Below are 8,761 nucleotides of genomic sequence, written 5' to 3' on the forward strand. Positions count from 1 at the left end.
AAGTATATATTAATTTTTTAGATACCTTTTCAGGCTGGGTAGAGGCTTTTTCACCAAACACAAGACAGCAGGAGTGGTAGCCAAAAAGCCACTAGAAGAAATAATTCCCAGGTTTGGGCTGCCTCTCATGATCAGGTCAGACAATGGCCCTGCATTTGTGAGTTCAGTCTCACAGGCATTGGCCAAGGCCGTGGGCACTAATTGTAAACTACATTGTGCCTACCGGTCCCAGAGTTCTGGGCAAGTAGAGAGAATGAACCGGACTCTTAAAGAGACCTTGACAATGTTAATTCTGGAGACTGGCGGTGGATGGGTGGATCTCCTTCCTTTTGCCCTCCTCAGGGCATGATGTACACTTTATTTAAACAAGGTGGCCCCATTTGAAATAATGTTTGGTAGACACCCCCCCCCCCCCACTCTGTTTTCGGCTACAAGAGGTTATCCTAGCCAAAATGACTGATCAGTCTGTACTCCAGTCACTGCAGACATTACAGTCTGTCTTAAAAAAAGCCCATGCAGGGATCTGGATTGTCCACACTGGGAAGGAGACGGAGGTGGAACCACAGGACTTGTGGAACCATAAGTCCTTACCAACCCGGGGACTTGGTTTGGATACATCTCTATCAAGTAGGAAACTTGGAGCCTCGCTGGAAGGGGCAGTTTACTGTTATCCTGACCACCCCCATGGAAGTTAAAGTAGAAGGCATTTGGACCTGGATTTACATGGGTCACATCAAATGAGCCAAGGATGAAGACGCCCCCCAGAGATGGAAGCTGCAGCCCACAGACCCTGCTGACCATGGACTAAAGCTAAGACTAAAAAACTGTGAGTTTTTTGTTGCTCCTATTGTTACCTGTTCATGTAAAGTATAGGTGGGAAATTAGATGAAAGGAATTAGGAAAAATGGAAAAGATTATACAAAGCATTGAATGGCTAACTCATCAGCTGACTGTGCACTACTGTTACTTTTTGGCCCCTGCATTATAAGTGCCCTAATATCATTTGTACAAAAGAAAATTGGAGCATAAAAATGTTAGTCTTACATGCTCAATATAACCCCTTACAATAGGAAAACATAGAACTGGCTGAAAAGTCAAGGATTTGACTAAATTCCAAAGAAAAGGGGGGAATGTAGGGGTCTGGTTAGCCAGAGGGAGCTGTTTGGTTGTAAACATAGATTGACCCTGTCCCTCCCAGAGGAACTTACTTGCAAACCCCGGATATAGGGGCAGGCCAGGCTGGATGGAGGCATTCAATCAGTGGGACACACATATATTTACTGTGGTGAGTTGAAATCTCATTGGCCACCTGTGTGTGGGCCGAGCTCAACCATCTCTATAAAGATTAGTCTGTGAGGCTGGGGGAAGTAGTAGGAGGAGTTAGAATAGCCATTGGGATAGCTGTTAGAATAGCTGTTGGGATAGCCATTAGAGTAGCCATTGGGATAGCTGTTAGGGTAGTCTTCGGAGTGATAGTCTTTGGGAGCCATTACCGTAGTCGACAGGTAATAGTTGTCGGGAGCAGCACTGCCAGGAGCAGCCCCACTGCGAGTGGCCTCGCTGCCCTGAGCCCAGCCGCACCGCGAGCAGCCATGCTGGAGTCGCCTCATCTTGGGAGTGGCCTTGTCAGTGAGCGGCCTCATCTGGAGCAGCAGCGTCCAGGGAGCAGCCTTGTCAGAGTGGCATCATGGGGAGCAGAGTCTCTGTCTTCGGGGTCATTGTCCTCACTGTCATTGTCACCTCGTCATTGTCAGGAGCGGCCTCGTCCGGGGAGCGGCCTCATCCTTCTGGGGATCTGCCTCATTGGAGCGGCATTATCGTTCTGGTCATCATTGCCTCTTCGTCATCGGGAGTGGTGTCCTCTTTGTCATCGCCTCTTTGAAGAGATGGCCCCGACCCGTTGGTTTGATTTTCGATGCTTGGAGTGAAATAAATCTTTGTTTGATTTTTGCTTTGTATCAGTCTCGTTCCTTTGATCATTGACTCTAACAGGGGTCTCTTTAGCTCTCTTATCTTCTCAACCAGGCCTTGACCTTGGTCCCTGTCCTTGGCTTGCCCATCCCAACTTTTTCGTTTTCTTTTTTTTAAAGTACGCTCCATGTGGGGCATGAATTCATGACCCTGAGATCAGGACCTGAACTGAGATCAGGAGTTGGATGCTCAATTGACTGAGTCACCCAGGTACCGCTAGCCCAACCTCAGCAATAATCTTACCAAGTTAGTTTATTGAGATTTTACCACGCTTGCTATCTTAAGATTCCTCATCATCAGCTTTTAATAGCATGGATTAAATGCTTACATCCTCCCAAGAAAGAATTGCTTATCAAGAAAGGAGGTACTACTTTAAAAAATACCTAAAAACATGGTAGCAGCTTTGGAATTGGGTAATGGATAGAGGCTGGAAGAGTTTTGAAGTATGTTTTGAAGAAAATGCCAGGATTGCTGTGAAGAGAATTGGAAAGGTGATTCTAGTGAGAACTCAGACAGAGATGGGGAACATGCTATTGGGAACCGGAGGAAGGATGATCTTTTTCATAAAGTGACAATCTTACTGAATCCTGTTCACATTCTAGAACTTTGTAGAATGTGGATCATATTGGATATCTAACTGAAGAGATTCTAAGAAAAGTATTAAAGGATCAGCTTGGTTCCTTCTGACTGCTTATAGTAAAATGTGAGAAGGGTAAAGAAGTTGAACACTACTTGTTAAGCAGAAAGGAACCAGAACTTAAAGATCTGGAAAATTCTCAGAGTTTTCACACTACAAAAACATAAGAAAATGTTCTCAGAAGAGAACAGAAAAGGTGTGGTGGCAGATGGGCCATTTGATAAGGAAGTCAGTGTGGGTATGAACCACAAATGTAACCAGCCATCTCAATAAAAGGTAGGATCAGAGATGGGATTATACCAGCAGAAACCCTGTTAACTGGAACCAAATTTAACAGGATGAAATGAAGACAGACTCTCAGACTTCTTATACCCAACAGATGACCATAGCACTCTTCTCCTGCTAATGGGTGCTATTTTTCCAGACAAAAGGAGTAGGACCCTGAATTTGATTCAGAGACTATCAGGGTTGACACTCCCATTCCAGGCCCAGACTGCATGGGCCTGGGGGCAGCAGGGAGCACATTTGCCTCTACCTTGATTTCAAAGGGTAGGAGCAATACTCCATGAAGGGTCTGCAGAGACATGACCTCACTCTGTTGAACCACAGCCACACACTCCCTACAACCCTTGCGGAGTTGTAGAGGCAAGGCCACTGCCCAAGGGATCCAGAAGGCAGAGCATTAATAAGAAGAGGATTGTTCTGGAGACTTACGATGCCATAGAGTTTCCCTTGCTAGGTTTTAGATTCATATCTTCTTTTTTTTTTTTTTTTTTTTTTTCTGTTTTTCCCTTTTGAAACAGAATGTCTATCTTTACCCTCTCCCACCATTATATTTTGGAAGCATATAACTTGTTTGGTTCCATAGGTTCACAGGTAGTGAGGAATTTTGCCTCAGGATGGATCTTAACTTTCTCTCATATCTGATTTAGATGATATTTAGGCAAAGCTTTGGACTTCAGAATTTTTGCTAGAATGCATTAAGACCTTTGAGACTATTGGAATGGAGTGAATGTATTTTGCACATGAGAAGGACATGACTTTGGGGGAGCCAGGGGTAGAATGTGATGGACTGAGTGTGTCTTCCCAAAATTCATATGTTGAAGCCTAAATCTCCAATGTGTAGCATTTGGGGGTGGGAATTTTGGGAGGTAATTAGATCATGAGAGTGGGACCTTAATGAATGGAATTAATGCCCTTTATAAACATTAGATGAAACAGAATCTCTCTCTGCTCTCTGCCATGTGATGATATAATGAAAAAACAACTATCTGTAAACTAGGAATCAAGCTCTTACCAGACATGGGAGCTGCTGACACCTTGGTCTTGGACTTACCAGGCTTCACAGCTATGAGAAATAAATTTCTGTTGTTTATGCATTGTCTATGGTATTTATGTTATACCAGCTCAAAGTGGCTAAGACTCTTAATATCTAAGTCCTTGCTGTCTTTAACAAGGATCCTGTTAAGCCAGTTTGGCAAGACTCTCCCAGCCCTCATTACTTAGTCCCTTTCCATTTGTAGAACCTGTCCCTCTATTTGTCAGCTATATATTCCTAGCTGGCTTTGCTATATTTGGAATTGAGCTCAGTATTTCTCTTCTGTTGCAACAGCCTGGACACCTATTGCAATAGTCTTTAGTAAAGCCCTCCTTACCATTTTAATAAGTGTCAGAGTAATGTTTCTTTTATATTCTGGTGCTGCAACTCAGATAAAATCAACTTCATCATTGTCCCTCCAGCACGTTCAACTGAGATTCCAAAAACACATCTGTTAGACCTTTTCCCCCACTCCTGACTGACTTACCAGGGATCCATTGGTGAGTCTGACTTGTTATCCAGTGCTCCAGATGATAGTCCATTAAAGTATGGTTAGGATTAATTTTGATTCTTAAGGGTCTGAGTGTACTCTTGAAACTGGGTTAGAACCTCAGAATTCTTTTTTACCACTGATTTAGAAGCTTTGCAGTAGACTGAAGACCCCCTCCCCCCTCCTTGAATCCCTGCTAACTACTTGCACCATAGAGGAGCCCTAGAGCAAAAAGTTTCAAGGCCACTGATTCAGACCTTAAGACCCTTCTAGATCCTCTCCAAACACAGTCCCTTAGATCCCATCCTTTGGTGCCTCCATATTCTCACTTCCCCTTTTCCTTCCCCTCTTAAAATGCTCTCCTGGTCTTCAGTTTCCCTTGACTACTTAATTTGTTGGATCTCCGTCTTCTGTACATGATGTTCAAGCCACTCGCACAACCTAATCCTAACAAAGACCAAACTAAGGAAGTAACATATAAACCTTGGTTTTGGTTAAAGATCCTCCAAGTTCCCACCAAAGTAAGGGAAATCCAGGAGTGCCTAGGTGGCTCAGCCAGTTAAGTGTCTACCTTTGGCACAAGTCCTGATCCTAGAGCCCCTGCTGGGGCTACCTACTCAATGGGAAGACTGCTCCTTCCTCTGTCCCTTACTCTGCTACTGTTCTCTCTTTTTCACTCTCTCTGTCTGTCTCTCAAATAAATAAATAAAATCTTTAAAAATTAAAAAAAGAAAGGGAAATCTACTGAACAGCTTAGGTCTTGGGTGCTTACTCTCTGAGACTCCCCAACTTATATAAACCTATCCATTTATTTGTGGGACCCAGAGATGCCCTTCTTTGGTTTAGGAAAGCTAAATGAAAGATCTTGGAAGATTTCAAGGAATCTCAAGCTACTGATGAGCTAGTCAGATAATGAAAAAAACTAAGGAAAAACTACTTGAAGCCATTCTGAGTTTTATCCTATTAATTGGTCATGTATTCGAAATTGTAAACAACTGAAGGATGAAATTGTGACAAATTATCATCACCAATTAGAAACTACTTTGAAAAAGCACTCAGGGCTTGAACTTCATTAGCAAACAACCTTTGCTCTACCACAGGCTTTTGGAATGAACTGACTTGTGCTTCATAACACTATAAAAGAAAGGAAGGAAGGAAGGGAGGGAGGGAGGAAGGAAGGAAGGAAAGAAGGAAGAAAGGAAGGAAGAAAGAAGGAAAGAAATTCTCCTGATAGAATACTGAGATATTTGAATTTTAGACATTAGCTTAGCATGGTGAGAATAGTATTTTTTTGAGTCTCATGCTCTACCAACTAAGCTAGCTGGGCGCCTAAGAATAGTATTTTTCAAAAGTAGAAAATACACAACCCAAGCTCATGGATTTACAGTTAAAACAATTAGAAAAACTTAGGCCCCCAAAATATAGGCTTCCATTGACCAGGATGTTTGCTGATATTGTAAAGAAAAAGGCCATTGTGTTTGGAGATGGCCAGCCCTCAAAAGGAGGGAGAAGACCCACATTCCTTCTTCACAGGAGGAATACTAACTCAGCTCTGAGGAAGTAGACCTTCCATGCCCTTAATTGTCTCTAAATTCACAAGGTTTTATTATCCTCATGAGTCAAAGGGCACCTACCACACTTCTCTTAATGATAGAGAACAAAATGAAGGTTGATGGAGGAAGAAAGATCGGATAAATAGGTGAAGGGTATTAAGCAGGGCACTTTTGGGAACAAACACTGGGTCTTGTTTGTAAGTGATGACTCACTGAATTCTCCAGAAACCAATATTGCACTGTTTTTAAGTAAGTACAGTTTAAATTAAAAATTTTTTTTCCTCATAATTTTCCTCCCAGTCTCTCCATATCTTTATAGGATCTCTTAAGGATCAACACAATTTCCTTCTTAGCCTAACTATCCCAATAGTTTCATAAGATGGGATACTGAATTCATTGTTACCTTGAAGGACTCCCTTCACAAGTCCCCATATTCATCTCCCTCACACCTGTGTCCCTTAATGTCTTTGTCTGACCCCCTTAGTATTAGTACTCATCTTACTGAAAATTGAAACCAACCAGTGGACAGGATTTCTCCTTTTTGTGGGCAAGGAATTCTGATATCAGGCATTCATGGGATGTGGAAACCCATGATAGAACACCATAATAGGTAGAGATAGATCCATTCATGTCACTCCCCAGGATTCCACAATATAATTTATAACAGGGGCTTTAGAGCCCTGGCCAGTAATTCAGGAATTACTAAATAAGGGACTTCTGTTTCCTACTTATTGACCATTCAATACTTTCATTTTGGCTGTTAAAAGACCTGAAATCTATTAATATGTCACCCTTCAAAACTCCTACATACTCCAGCCTTCAGTCCACTCATGTTAGACTTTTCCCTTCCCACACTGGCTCCTCCACTCTTGATAGTCACTCAACCTTAAGGTACCTTCCCTCCATTGGGGGCTCTTGAGGGACCCCAGAAGCAACTATCTGAGGCTGAGAAGACTAATTGTGAACAGTGGATATTTTACACAATTAGATATATTTTAAAAACATCCAGATACTTAGTGTCTCCTTGGTCCCTCTCCCAAAATTTAGTTCACACACTGTCAGATTACATAGGAAGGAAAATATTACAAGTCTCCTTCAACTTGCATTGCATTTCACAAATTTTGATAAGTTGTATTTTTATTTTCACTTTTTAAGTTTTTATTTTACTCTATGCTATTTTATTTATTTTTTTTATTAAAATAAAAAGTATTATTTACCCCAGGGGTACAGGTCTATGAATCATCAGGCTTACACGTTTCACAGCACTCACCATAGCACATAACCTCCCCATGTCCATAACCTGGCCACCCTATCCCTACACCCGCCCCACCACCAAGCAACCCTCAGTTTGTTTTCTGAGATTAATATTTTATTTATTTATTTGTCAGAGAGAGGGGGAAATCACAGGCAGGGGAAGCGGCAGGCAGAGAGAGAAGCAGGCTCCCCACTGAGCAAGGAGCCCGATGGGGAGCTCAAGCCCAGGACCCTGAAATCATGACCTGAGCTGAAGGCAAATGCTTAACTGACTGACCCACCCAGGCATCCCTAAAGTTTGTATTTTAATAACCTGGTGCTCATCACCACAAGTGCACTCCTTAATCCCCATAGCCTGGTTCACCTAACCCGCCACAAACCTCCTCTCTGGTAACCATCAATGGTGTTCTCTAGAGTTAAGAGTCTGTTTCTTGGTTTGTCTCTCTCTCTGTCTTTTTCCCTTTGCTCATGTTTTGCTTCTTGAATTCCACGTATGAGTGAAATCAGATGGTATTTGTGTTACTCTGACTGACTTATTTAACTTAACATTATACTTTCTAGTTCCATCCATGTCATTGCAAATTGCAAGATTTCATTCTTGTTTATGGCTAAATAATATTTCATTTTATAAAATATAGTATATAAAATATTAATATGGTTATAATAATTAATATAACAATATTATAATATCATGATTATATTGATTCTGTTTTGATGCCAATGTTATTATGTGATTTATTCATACACATTTATATATTATAAATATTATAAGTTATATTTACTTCTAACATCTTAAAATGTGTAACTCAAATAAAGGAAGCAGAGGCTAGTTTAGCTGAGACTTCAGAGGGCAACATGAAAGTTTATACCTTAGTTTTGAAGTAAATACAAGGCATTTAAAACCAATACCAAAATGAATATAAGATTAAGATGTGAATTTTATGTGTCGTGGTACTTTGATCTTAGTCTTAAACCCCCTCATTATTGAGTAGGCTAATGTCCTTTCTAGAAATAGTGAACAATTTCATTATCTCATAGCCAATTATATATTCTTTTTATGATTATCATTATTGGCATTCTACTCCATATTTTCTATTATAAAATGGTAATTCAAGATTTCTTTACAAAAATCAAAAGGTAAGATTATATAATGAAAAGGCTGTGTCCCTCCTACCCCTGATGCCATTCTGTTCTTCTCAGAAGGAACCAATGATATCAGTTTCAACAAATATTCCAGAGATATTTTATGTGTACATAGATAGGTATGATTGCATATAATATTTTTTTTTACAGTGAACACATTATACACACTGTTTTATTCCTTATCTCTTTGCTTTGTAATATAGTTTCAAGATTTCCTATATTTGTACAAATAGAGCTCTGCTCTATTTATTTATTGGCTCATAGTATTCCAGTGTTCATACTAGCCCATGTTCAATTTATATTACCAATTTATATAGATAGTTACTTAAACAATCAAATTAAGCAATCTTTCATTATTTAAAGTGATGCCTCAGTGGATTTTATAAATATTTACA

This window comes from Mustela nivalis (assembly GCF_964662115.1).
Source record: "Mustela nivalis genome assembly, chromosome: 10".
Lineage (NCBI taxonomy): Eukaryota > Metazoa > Chordata > Mammalia > Carnivora > Mustelidae > Mustela > Mustela nivalis.